Source organism: Stenella coeruleoalba (genome assembly GCF_951394435.1).
Source record: "Stenella coeruleoalba genome assembly, contig: scaffold_55, whole genome shotgun sequence".
NCBI classification, from domain to species: Eukaryota; Metazoa; Chordata; class Mammalia; order Artiodactyla; family Delphinidae; genus Stenella; species Stenella coeruleoalba.
This window is the reverse complement of record NW_027646028.1, coordinates 426,475-439,468: the sequence shown is the minus strand read 5'-3', so window position 1 is coordinate 439,468 and position 12,994 is coordinate 426,475. Positions and strand designations below refer to the sequence as shown.

General features: G+C 43.9%; 1 long non-coding RNA gene across 1 annotated transcript in view; it reads right to left on the bottom strand.

Moving 5' to 3' along the window:
* Positions 1-12,291, bottom strand: part of LOC307181381 — a 305,523-nt gene extending 293,232 nt beyond the window's left edge. Inside the window, exon 1 of the long non-coding RNA XR_013826616.1 lies at positions 12,210-12,291. This is a non-coding gene — a long non-coding RNA (uncharacterized lncRNA). The remainder of the gene's footprint in view (positions 1-12,209) is intronic.
* Positions 12,292-12,994: the final 703 nt, after the last annotated feature.

The window sequence follows — 12,994 nt, the reverse complement described above, 5'->3', positions numbered from 1 at the left end:
GAATCAAGCATGTGTACAGGGGCATAAACGCAGCAGTGATAGGATTGGAGAGGTGCGGTGAGCAAATGAAGACCCTTTGAAGTCATATTGCATGGTACCCATTCCACGGGTTTCAACTACCCAGGTTTAAGGTATTCTTCCTTCAGCTAAAACATGCATGTGGAACCTAGAGTATGATCAACCATGTGATCGGGAGACGTGTTCAAATATGTCTCAGTTTTCCTCCCCTGGTACTCGGGTGCAACATTCCAGACGCTTTACTAACACTCTCCCCACTTGGAGAGTCAGTCCCTTTAACCTCCTGTTTGGCCCAGTTTGCAATTTCTGCGGAAGATGAACAGGAATAGCGAGAACCAATGAGAGGCTAGCTGGAGGTGTCTGGACGGGCAAATTTAACTCTCATTTCCCACCAGGAAGAGGAATTAACCAAAGGCTCAGCATGCCGGGCCGGAACCAGATTAGGGCCTGAAGCCATCCTGCGGTGTTGCGGCCAGGTCACAAGAAAACGAGTTGAAGACAGGAACTCAGGGGCACTGTAATTCACAAACCTGCAGAGTTATAAATGACAGCTATCGTCCAAAAATAGACTGAAGTAAGGCTGCCAAGAGGACTTGAAAGCGGGGCAGAATTGCAGGAAACCGATTTCAGGAGGTAGACTGGAATTGCATTGAAAGCATAGGAAAAGAGGCAGAACGTCCACAATGATGCACTTGGCCAAAAAGGGCGTATGCGTTTTTTCCTGAATATATTCAGGAAAAAACGCATACGCCCTTTTTGGCCAACCAAGCAAGCTTGCAAAGGAAATCTGCACTACAATGAAGTCTCACTTCACTCTGGTCAAAAGGGCCATCTGAAAAAAGTGTAAAATCCAGAAAGGCAACAGGCCATTGAGAACTGGGAGCCTTGTTATGCTGATGGGCGGGATGTAAATTGCCAACAGACACTTGGGAGAAGTGTATGGTGTTTCCTGAAACATCTAAAAAACAAAGCAACAGAGCCTAGGGCACTGCCACTTATGGTCCTATAGCTTAGGGAAATTAAAATCAAAAAGACACAGCCACCCCAAAGTTTGGAACGGCTCTGTTTACAAGAACCTCGTTTACAGTACAAGTTCAACATCGCAGAAAGTGAAAAATGGATAAAGAAGTTGTGGTATTTACTTACAAAGCAATATCACTCAGCAATGAAATCTGTGTCATCAGGCCCTTAGCAGCACAATGAGTGGATTCAGGTATGATGATTCTAACTGAAGTAAGTCACACAGAAAAAGAAACATCATAAGATATCAGTAATACACGGAATGGAAACTTGGCTACACAGGAACTGAATTACAGAACAGAACAGGGTCTCAAATTTAGAAAACCAACTTATTCTTGCTTAAAGGTAAAGGTGAGTTGGGGTGCTGCATAAAACCAGAGATTGAAATGAGCACAGATAAAGTTCCTTAAGCCAAATATGGAATAGACAAGAGCTACTCCTTGCTCAACGATATGGACTCAACACCCCATATTAAACGCCTAAGAATGTACCAGACTAGTAAGTATCTTAAAACCTATGGATTGCTATGTCTCCGAAAGAGAATCAAGCATGTGTACAGGGGCATAAACGCAGCAGTGATAGGATTGGAGAGGTTCGGTGAGCAAATGAAGACCCTTTGAAGTCATATTGCATGGTACCCATTACACGGGTCTTAACTTTCCAGGTTTAAGATATTCTTCCTTCAGCTAAAACATGCATGTGGAACCCAAGTATGATCAACCATGTGAACGGGAGACGTGTTCAAATATGTCTCAGTTTTCCTCCCCTGGTACTCGGGTGCAACATTCCAGACGCTTTACTAACACTCTCCCCACTTGGAGAGTCAGCGCCTTTAACCTCCTGTTTGGCCCAGTTTGCAATTTCTGCGGAAGATGAACAGGAATAGCGAGAACCAATGAGAGGCTAGCTGGAGGTGTCTGGACGGGCAAATTTAACTCTCATTTCCCACCAGGAAGAGGAAATAACCAAAGGCTCAGCATGCCGTACCGGAACCAGATTAGGGCCTGAAGCCATCCTGTGGTGTTGCGGCCAGCTCAAAAGAAACCGAGTTGAAGAAAAGAGCTCAGGGGCACTGTAATGCACAAACCTGCAGAGTTATAAATGACAGCTATCGTCCAAAAATAGACTGAAGTAAGGCTGCCAAGAGGACTTGAAAGCGGGGCAGAATTGCAGGAGACCGATTTCAGGAGGCAGACTGGAATTGCATTGAAAGCATAGGAAAAGAGGCAGAACGTCCACAATGATGCACTTGGCCAAAAAGGGCGTATGCGTTTTTTCCTGAATATATTCAGGAAAAAACGCATACGCCCTTTTTGGCCAACCAAGCAAGCTTGCAAAGGAAATCTGCACTACAATGAAGTCTCACTTCCCCCCGGTCAAAAGGGCCATCTGAAAAAAGTGTAAAATCCAGAAAGGCAACAGGCCATTGAGAACTGGGAGCCTTGTTATGCTGATGGGCGGGATGTAAATTGCCAACAGACACTCGGGAGAAGTGTATGGTGTTTCCTGAAACATCTAAAAAACAAAGGAACAGAGCCTAGGGCACTTCCACTTATGGTCCTATAGCTTAGGGAAATTAAAATCAAAAAGACACAGCCACCCCAAAGTTTGGAACGGCTCTGTTTACAAGAACCTCGTTTACAGTACAAGTTCAACATCGCAGAATGTGAAAAATGGATAAAGAACTTGTGGTACGTACGTACAATGCAGTATCACTCAGCAATGAAATCTATGTCATCAGGCCCGTAGCAGCATAATGAGTAGATTCAGGTACGATGATTCTAACTGAAATAAGTCACACAGAAAAAGAAACATCATAAGATATCAGTAATACACGGAATGTAAACTTGGCTACACAGGAACTGAATTACAGAACAGAACAGGGTCTCAAATTTAGAAAACCAACTTATGCTTGCTTAAAGGTAAAGGTGAGTTGGGGTGCTGCATAAAACCAGAGATTGAAATGAGCACAGATAAAGTTCCTTAAGCCAAATATGGAATAGACAAGAGCTACTCCTTGCTCAACGAAATGGACTCAACACCGCATATTAAACGCCTAAGAATGTACCTGACTAGTAAGTATCTTAAAACCTATGGATTGCTATGTCTCCGAAAGAGAATCAAGCATGTGTACAGGGGCATAAACGCAGCAGTGATAGGATTGGAGAGGTTCGGTGAGCAAATGAAGACCCTTTGAAGTCATATTGCATGGTACCCATTACACGGGTCTCAACTCTCCAGGTTTAAGGTATTCTTCCTTCAGCTAAGACATGCATGTGGAACCCAAGTATGATCAACCATGTGATCGGGAGACGTGTTCAAATATGTCTCAGTTTTCCTCCCCTGGTACTCGGGTGCAACATTCCAGACGCTTTACTAACACTCTCCCCACTTGGAGAGTCAGTCCCTTTAACCTCCTGTTTGGCCCAGTTTGCAATTTCTGCGGAAGATGAACAGGAATAGCGAGAACCAATGAGAGGCTAGCTGGAGGTGTCTGGACGGGCAAATTTAACTCTCATTTCCCACCAGGAAGAGGAATTAACCAAAGGCTCAGCGTGCCGTGCAGGAACCAGATTAGGGCCTGAAGCCATCCTGCGGTGTTGCGGCCAGGTCACAAGAAAGCGAGTTGAAGAAAGGAGCTCAGGGACACTGTAATTCACAAACCTGCAGAGTTATAAATGACAGCTATCGTGCAAAAATATACTGAAGTAAGGCTGCCAAGAGGAGTTGAAAGCGGGGCAGAATTGCAGGAAACCGATTTCAGGAGGCAGACTGAAATTGCATTGAAAGCATAGGAAAAGAGGCAGAACGTCCACAATGATGCACTTGGCCAAAAAGGGCGTATGCGTTTTTTCTTGAATATATTCAGGAAAAAACGCATACGCCCTTTTTGGCGAACCAAGCAAGCCTGCAAAGGAAATCTGCACTACAATGAAGTCTCACTTCCCCCCGGTCAAAAGGGCCATCTGAAAAAAGTGTAAAATCCAGAAAGGCAACAGGCCATTGAGAACTGGGAGCCTTGTTATGCTGATGGGCGGGATGTAAATTGCCAACAGACACTCGGGAGAAGTGTATGGTGTTTCCTGAAACATCTAAAAAACAAAGCAACAGAACCTAGGGCACTTCCACTTATGGTCCTATAGTTTAGGGAAATTAAAATCAAAAAGACACAGCCACCCCAAAGTTTGGAACGGCTCTGTTTACAAGAACCTCGTTTACAGTACAAGTTCAACATCGCAGAAAGTGAAAAATGGATAAAGGACTTGTGGTACTTACGTACAATGCAGTATCACTCAGCAATGAAATCTATGTCATCATTCCCGTAGCAGCATAATGAGTAGATTCAGGTACGATGATTCTAACTGAAATAAGTCACACAGAAAAAGAAACATCATAAGATATCAGTAATACACGGAATGTAAACTTGGCTACACAGAAACTGAATTACAGAACAGAACAGGGTCTCAAATTTAGAAAAACAACTTATTCTTGCTTAAGGGTAAAGGTGAGTTGGGGTGCTGCAAAAAACCAGAGATTGAAATGAGCACAGATAAAGTTCCTTAAGCCAAATATGGAATAGACAAGAGCTACTCCTTGCTCAACGAAATGGACTCAACACCCCATATAAAACGCCTAAGAATGTACCTGACTAGTAAGTATCTTGAAACCTATGGATTGCTATGTCTCCAAAAGAGAATCAAGCGTGTGTCCAGGGGCATAAACGCAGCAGTGATAGGATTGGAGAGGTTCGGTGAGCAAATGAAGACCCTTTGAAGTCATATTGCATGGTACCCATTCCACGGGTCTCAACTCTCCAGGTTTAAGGTATTCTTCCTTCAGCTAAAACATGCATGTGGAATCCAGAGTATGATCAACCATGTGAACGGGAGACGTGTTCAAATATGTCTCAGTTTTCCTCCCCTGGTACTCGGGTGCAACATTCCAGACGCTTTACTAACACTCTCCCCACTTGGAGAGTCAGTCCCTTTAACCTCCTGTTTGGCCCAGTTTGCAATTTCTGCGGAAGATGAACAGGAATAGCGAGAACCAATGAGAGACTAGCTGGAGGTGTCTGAACGGGCATATTTAACTCTCATTTCCCACCAGGAAGAGGAATTAACCAAAGGCTCAGCATGCCGGGCCAGAACCAGATTAGGGCCTGAAGCCATCCTGCGGTGTTGCGGCCAGGTCACAAGAAAGCGAGTTGAAGAAAGGAGCTCAGGGGCACTGTAATTCACAAACCTGCAGAGTTATAAATGACATCTATCGTCCAAAAATAGACTGAAGTAAGGCTGCCAAGAGGACTTGAAAGCGGGGCAGAATTGCAGGAAACCGATTTCAGGAGGCAGACTGGAATTGCATTGAAAGCATAGGAAAAGAGGCAGAACGTCCACAATGATGCACTTGGCCAAAAAGGGCGTATGCGTTTTTTCCTGAATATATTCAGGAAAAAACGCATACGCCCTTTTTGGCCAACCAAGCAAGCTTGCAAAGGAAATCTGCACTACAATGAAGTCTCACTTCCCCCCGGTCAAAAGGGCCATCTGAAAAAAGTGTAAAATCCAGAAAGGCAGGACAGGCCATTGAGAACTGGGAGCCTTGTTATGCTGATGGGCGGGATGTAAATTGCCAACAACCACTCGGGAGAAGTGTATGGTGTTTCCTGAAACATCTAAAAAACAAAGCAACAGAACCTAGGGCACTTCCACTTATGGTCCTATAGCTTAGGGAAATTAAAATCAAAAAGACACAGCCACCCCAAAGTATGGAACGGCTCTGTTTACAAGAACCTCGTTTACAGTACAAGTTCAACATCGCAGAAAGTGAAAAATGGATAAAGAAGTTGTGGTATTTACTTACAAAGCAATATCACTCAGCAATGAAATCTGTGTCATCAGGCCCTTAGCAGCACAATGAGTGGATTCAGGTATGATGATTCTAACTGAAGTAAGTCACACAGAAAAAGAAACATCATAAGATATCAGTAATACACGGAATGTAAACTTGGCTACACAGGAACTGAATTACAGAACAGAACAGGGTCTCAAATTTAGAAAACCAACTTATGCTTGCTTAAGGGTAAAGGTGAGTTGGGGTGCTGCATAAAACCAGAGATTGAAATGAGCACAGATAAAGTTCCTTAAGCCAAATATGGAATAGACAAGAGCTACTCCTTGCTCAACGAAATGGACTCAACACCGCATATTAAACGCCTAAGAATGTACCTGACTAGTAAGTATCTTAAAACCTATGGATTGCTATGTCTCCGAAAGAGAATCAAGCATGTGTACAGGGGCATAAACGCAGCAGTGATAGGATTGGAGAGGTTCGGTGAGCAAATGAAGACCCTTTGAAGTCATATTGCATGGTACCCATTACACGGGTCTCAACTCTCCAGGTTTAAGGTATTCTTCCTTCAGCTAAGACATGCATGTGGAACCCAAGTATGATCAACCATGTGATCGAGAGACGTGTTCAAATATGTCTCAGTTTTCCTCCCCTGGTACTCGGGTGCAACATTCCAGACGCTTTACTAACACTCTCCCCACTTGGAGAGTCAGTCCCTTTAACCTCCTGTTTGGCCCAGTTTGCAATTTCTGCGGAAGATGAACAGGAATAGCGAGAACCAATGAGAGGCTAGCTGGAGGTGTCTGGACGGGCAAATTTAACTCTCATTTCCCACCAGGAAGAGGAATTAACCAAAGGCTCAGCGTGCCGTGCCGGAACCAGATTAGGGCCTGAAGCCATCCTGCGGTGTTGCGGCCAGGTCACAAGAAAGCGAGTTGAAGAAAGGAGCTCAGGGGCACTGTAATTCACAAACCTGCAGAGTTATAAATGACAGCTATCGTCCAAAAATAGACTGAAGTAAGGCTGCCAAGAGGACTTGAAAGCGGGGCAGAATTGCAGGAAACCGATTTCAGGAGGTAGACTGGAATTGCATTGAAAGCATAGGAAAAGAGGCAGAACGTCCACAATGATGCACTTGGCCAAAAAGGGCGTATGCGTTTTTTCCTGAATATATTCAGGAAAAAACGCATACGCCCTTTTTGGCCAACCAAGCAAGCTTGCAAAGGAAATCTGCACTACAATGAAGTCTCACTTCCCCCCGGTCAAAAGGGCCATCTGAAAAAAGTGTAAAATCCAGAAAGGCAGGACAGGCCATGGAGAACTGGGAGCCTTGTTATGCTGATGGGCGGGATGTAAATTGCCAACAACCACTCAGGAGAAGTGTATGGTGTTTCCTGAAACATCTAAAAAACAAAGCAACAGAACCTAGGGCACTTCCACTTATGGTCCTATAGCTTAGGGAAATTAAAATCAAAAAGACACAGCCACCCCAAAGTTTGGAACGGCTCTGTTTACAAGAACCTCGTTTACAGTACAAGTTCAACATCGCAGAAAGTGAAAAATGGATAAAGAAGTTGTTGTATTTACTTACAAAGCAATATCACTCAGCAATGAAATCTGTGTCATCAGGCCCGTAGCAGCACAATGAGTGGATTCAGGTATGATGATTCTAACTGAAGTAAGTCACACAGAAAAAGAAACATCATAAGATATCAGTAATACACGGAATGTAAACTTGGCTACACAGGAACTGCATTCCAAAACAGAACAGGGTCTCAAATTTAGAAAACCAACTTATGCTTGCTTAAGGGTAAAGGTGAGTTGGGGTGCTGCATAAAACCAGAGATTGAAATGAGCACAGATAAAGTTCCTTAAGTCAAATATGGAATAGACAAGAACTACTCCTTGCTCAACGAAATGGACTCAACACCGCATATTAAACGCCTAAGAATGTACCTGACTAGTAAGTATCTTAAAACCTATGGATTGCTATGTCTCCGAAAGAGAATCAAGCATGTGTACAGGGGCATAAACGCAGCAGTGATAGGATTGGAGAGGTTCGGTGAGCAAATGAAGACCCTTTGAAGTCATATTGCATGGTACCCATTACACGGGTCTTAACTCTCCAGGTTTAAGGTATTCTTCCTTCAGCTAAAACATGCATGTGGAACCCAAGTATGATCAACCATGTGAACGGGAGACGTGTTCAAATATGTCTCAGTTTTCCTCCCCTGGTACTCGGGTGCAACATTCCAGACGCTTTACTAACACTCTCCCCACTTGGAGAGTCAGCGCCTTTAACCTCCTGTTTGGCCCAGTTTGCAATTTCTGCGGAAGATGAACAGGAATAGCGAGAACCAATGAGAGGCTAGCTGGAGGTGTCTGGACGGGCAAATTTAACTCTCATTTCCCACCAGGAAGAGGAAATATCCAAAGGCTCAGCGTGCCGTGCCGGAACAAGATTAGGGCCTGAAGCCATCCTGCGGTGTTGCGGCCAGGTCACAAGAAAGCGAGTTGAAGAAAGGAGCTCAGGGGCACTGTAATTCACAAACCTGCAGAGTTATAAATGACAGCTATCGTCCAAAAATAGACTGAAGTAAGGCTGCCAAGAGGACTTGAAAGCGGGGCAGAATTGCAGGAAACCGATTTCAGGAGGTAGACTGGAATTGCATTGCAAGCATAGGAAAAGAGGCAGAACGTCCACAATGATGCACTTGGCCAAAAAGGACGTATGCGTTTTTTCCTGAATATATTCAGGAAAAAACGCATACGTCCTTTTTGGCCAACCAAGCAAGCTTGCAAAGGAAATCTGCACTACAATGAAGTCTCACTTCCCCCCGGTCAAAAGGGCCATCTGAAAAAAGTGTAAAATCCAGAAAGGCAGGAGAGGCCATGGAGAACTGGGAGCCTTGTTATGCTGATGGGCGGGATGTAAATTGCCAACAGACACTTGGGAGAAGTGTATGGTGTTTCCTGAAACATCTAAAAAACAAAGCAACAGAGCCTAGGGCACTGCCACTTACGGTCCTATAGCTTAGGGAAATTAAAATCAAAAATACACAGCCACCCCAAAGTTTGGGACGCCTCTGTTTACAAGAACCTCGTTTACAGTACAAGTTCAACATCGCAGAAAGTGAAAAATGGATAAAGAAGTTGTGGTATTTACTTACAAAGCAATATCACTCAGCAATGAAATCTGTGTCATCAGGCCCTTAGCAGCACAATGAGTGGATTCAGGTATGATGATTCTAACTGAAGTAAGTCACACAGAAAAAGAAACATCATAAGATATCAGTAATACACGGAATGTAAACTTGGCTACACAGGAACTGAATTACAGAACAGAACAGGGTCTCAAATTTAGAAAACCAACTTATGCTTGCTTAAGGGTAAAGGTGAGTTGGGGTGCTGCATAAAACCAGAGATTGAAATGAGCACAGATAAAGTTCCTTAAGTCAAATATGGAATAGACAAGAGCTACTCCTTGCTCAACGAAATGGACTCAACACCGCATATTAAACGCCTAAGAATGTACCTAACTAGTAAGTATCTTAAAATCTATGGATTGCTATGTCTCCGAAAGAGAATCAAGCATGTGTACAGGGGCATAAAAGCAGCAGTGATAGGATTGGAGAGGTTCGGTGAGCAAATGAAGACCCTTTGAAGTCATATTGCATGGTACCCATTACACGGGTCTTAACTATCCAGGTTTAAGGTATTCTTCCTTCAGCTAAAACATGCATGTGGAACCCAAGTATGATCAACCATGTGAACGGGAGACGTGTTCAATTATGTCTCAGTTTTCCTCCCCTGGTACTCGGGTGCAACATTCCAGACGCTTTACTAACAGTCTCCCCACTTGGAGAGTCAGTCCCTTTAACCTCCTGTTTGGCCCAGTTTGCAATTTCTGTGGAAGATGAACAGGAATAGCGAGAACCAATGAGAGGCTAGCTGGAGGTGTCTGGACGGGCAAATTTAACTCTCATTTCCCACCAGGAAGAGGAATTAACCAAAGGCTCAGCATGCCGGGCCGGAACCAGATTAGAGCCTGAAGCCATCCTGCGGTGTTGCGGCCAGGTCACAAGAAAGCAAGTTGAAGAAAGGAGCTCAGGGGCACTGTAATTCACAAACCTGCAGAGTTATAAATGACAGCTATCGTCCAAAAATAGACTGAAGTAAGGCTGCCAAGAGGACTTGAAAGCGGGGCAGAATTGCAGGAAACCGATTTCAGGAGGTAGACTGGAATTGCATTGAAAGCATAGTAAAAGAGGCAGAACGTCCACAATGATGCACTTGGCCAAAAAGGGCGTATGCGTTTTTTCCTGAATATACTCAGGAAAAAACGCATACGCCCTTTTTGGCCAACCAAGCAAGCTTGCAAAGGAAATCTGCACTACAATGAAGTCTCACTTCCCCCCGGTCAAAAGGGCCATCTGAAAAAAGTGTAAAATCCAGAAAGGCACGACAGGCCATGGAGAACTGGGAGCCTTGTTATGCTGATGGGCGGGATGTAAATTGCCAACAGACACTCGGGAGAAGTGTATGGTGTTTCCTGAAACATCTAAAAAACAAAGCAACAGAGCCTAGGGCACTGCCACTTATGGTCCTATAGCTTAGGGAAATTAAAATCAAAAAGACACAGCCACCCCAAAGTTTGGGACGCCTCTGTTTACAAGAACCTCGTTTACAGTACAAGTTCAACATCGCAGAAAGTGAAAAATGGATAAAGAAGTTGTGGTATTTACTTACAAAGCAATATCACTCAGCAATGAAATCTGTGTCATCAGGCCCTTAGCAGCACAATGAGTGGATTCAGGTATGATGATTCTAACTGAAATAAGTCACACAGAAAAAGAAACATCATAAGATATCAGTAATACACGGAATGTAAACTTGGCTACACAGGAACTGAATTACAGAACAGAACAGGGTCTCAAATTTAGAAAACCAACTTATGCTTGCTTAAGGGGAAAGGTGAGTTGGGGTGCTGCATAAAACCAGAGATTGAAATGAGCACAGATAAAGTTCCTTAAGCCAAATATGGAATAGACAAGAGCTACTCCTTGCTCAACGAAATGGACTCAAAACCCCATATTAAACCCCTAAGAATGTACCTGACTAGTAAGTATCTTAAAACCTATGGATTGCTATGTCTCCAAAAGAGAATCAAGCGTGTGTACAGGGGAATAAACACAGCAGTGATAGGATTGGAGAGGTTCGGTGAGCAAATGAAGACCCTTTGAAGTTATATTGCATGGTACCCATTACACGGGTCTCAACTCTCCAGGTTTAAGGTATTCTTCCTTCAGCTAAAACATGCATGTGGAACCCAGAGTATGATCAACCATGTGAACGGGAGACGTGTTCAAATATGTCTCAGTTTTCCTCCAATGGTACTCGGGTGCAACATTCCAGATGCTTTACTAACACTCTCCCGACTTGGAGAGTCAGTCCCTTTAACCTCCTGTTTGGCCCAGTTTGCAATTTCTGCGGAAGATGAACAGGAATAGCGAGAACCAATGAGAGGCTAGCTGGAGGTGTCTGGACGGGCAAATTTAACTCTCATTTCCCACCAGGAAGAGGAATTAACCAAAGGCTCAGCATGCCGGGCCGGAACCAGATTAGGGCCTGAAGCCATCCTGCGGTGTTGCGGCCAGGTCACAAGAAAGCGAGTTGAAGAAAGGAGCTCAGGGGCACTGTAATTCACAAACCTGCAGAGTTATAAATGACAGCTATCGTCCAAAAATAGACTGAAGTAAGGCTGCCAAGAGGACTTGAAAGCGGGGCAGAATTGCAGGAAACCGATTTCAGGAGGTAGACTGGAATTGCATTGAAAGCATAGGAAAAGAGGCAGAACGTCCACAATGATGCACTTGGCCAAAAAGGGCGTATGCGTTTTTTCCTGAATATATTCAGGAAAAAACGCATACGCCCTTTTTGGCCAACCAAGCAAGCTTGCAAAGGAAATCTGCACTACAATGAAGTCTCACTTCCCCCCGGTCAAAAGGGCCATCTGAAAAAAGTGTAAAATCCAGAAAGGCAACAGGCCATTGAGAACTGGGAGCCTTGTTATGCTGATGGGCGGGATGTAAATTGCCAACAGACACTTGGGAGAAGTGTATGGTGTTTCCTGAAACATCTAAAAAACAAAGCAACAGAGCCTAGGGCACTTCCACTTATGGTCCTATAGCTTAGGGAAATTAAAATCAAAAAGACACAGCCACCCCAAAGTTTGGAACGGCTCTGTTTACAAGAACCTCGTTTACAGTACAAGTTCAACATCGCAGAAAGTGAAAAATGGATAAAGAAGTTGTGGTATTCACTTACAAAGCAATATCACTCAGCAATGAAATCTATGTCATCAGGCCCTTAGCATCGCAATGAGTGGATTCAGGTATGATGATTCTAACTGAAATAAGTCACACAGAAAAAGAAACATCATAAGATATCAGTAATACACGGAATGTAAACTTGGCTACACAGGAACTGAATTACAGAACAGAACAGGGTCTCAAATTTAGAAAACCAACTTATGCTTGCTTAAGGGTAAAGGTGAGTTGGGGTGCTGCATAAAACCAGAGATTGAAATGAGCACAGATAAAGTTCCTTAAGCCAAATATGGAATAGACAAGAGCTACTCCTTGCTCAACGAAATGGACTCAACACCCCATATTAAACGCGTAAGAATGTTCCTGACTAGTATCTTAAAACCTATGGATTGCTATGTCTCCAAAAGAGAATCAAGCATGTGTACAGGGGCATAAACGCAGCAGTGATAGGATTGGAGAGGTTCGGTGAGCAAATGAAGACCCTTTGAAGTCATATTGCATGGTACCCATTCCACGGGTTTCAACTACCCAGGTTTAAGGTATTCTTCCTTCAGCTAAAACATGCATGTGGAACCTAGAGTATGATCAACCATGTGATCGGGAGACGTGTTCAAATATGTCTCAGTTTTCGTACCCTCGTACTCGGGTGCAACATTCCAGACGCTTTACTAACACTCTCCCGACTTGGAGAGTCAGTCCCTTTAACCTCCTGTTTGGCCCAGTTTGCAATTTCTGCGGAAGATGAACAGGAATAGCGAGAACCAATGAGAGGCTAGCTG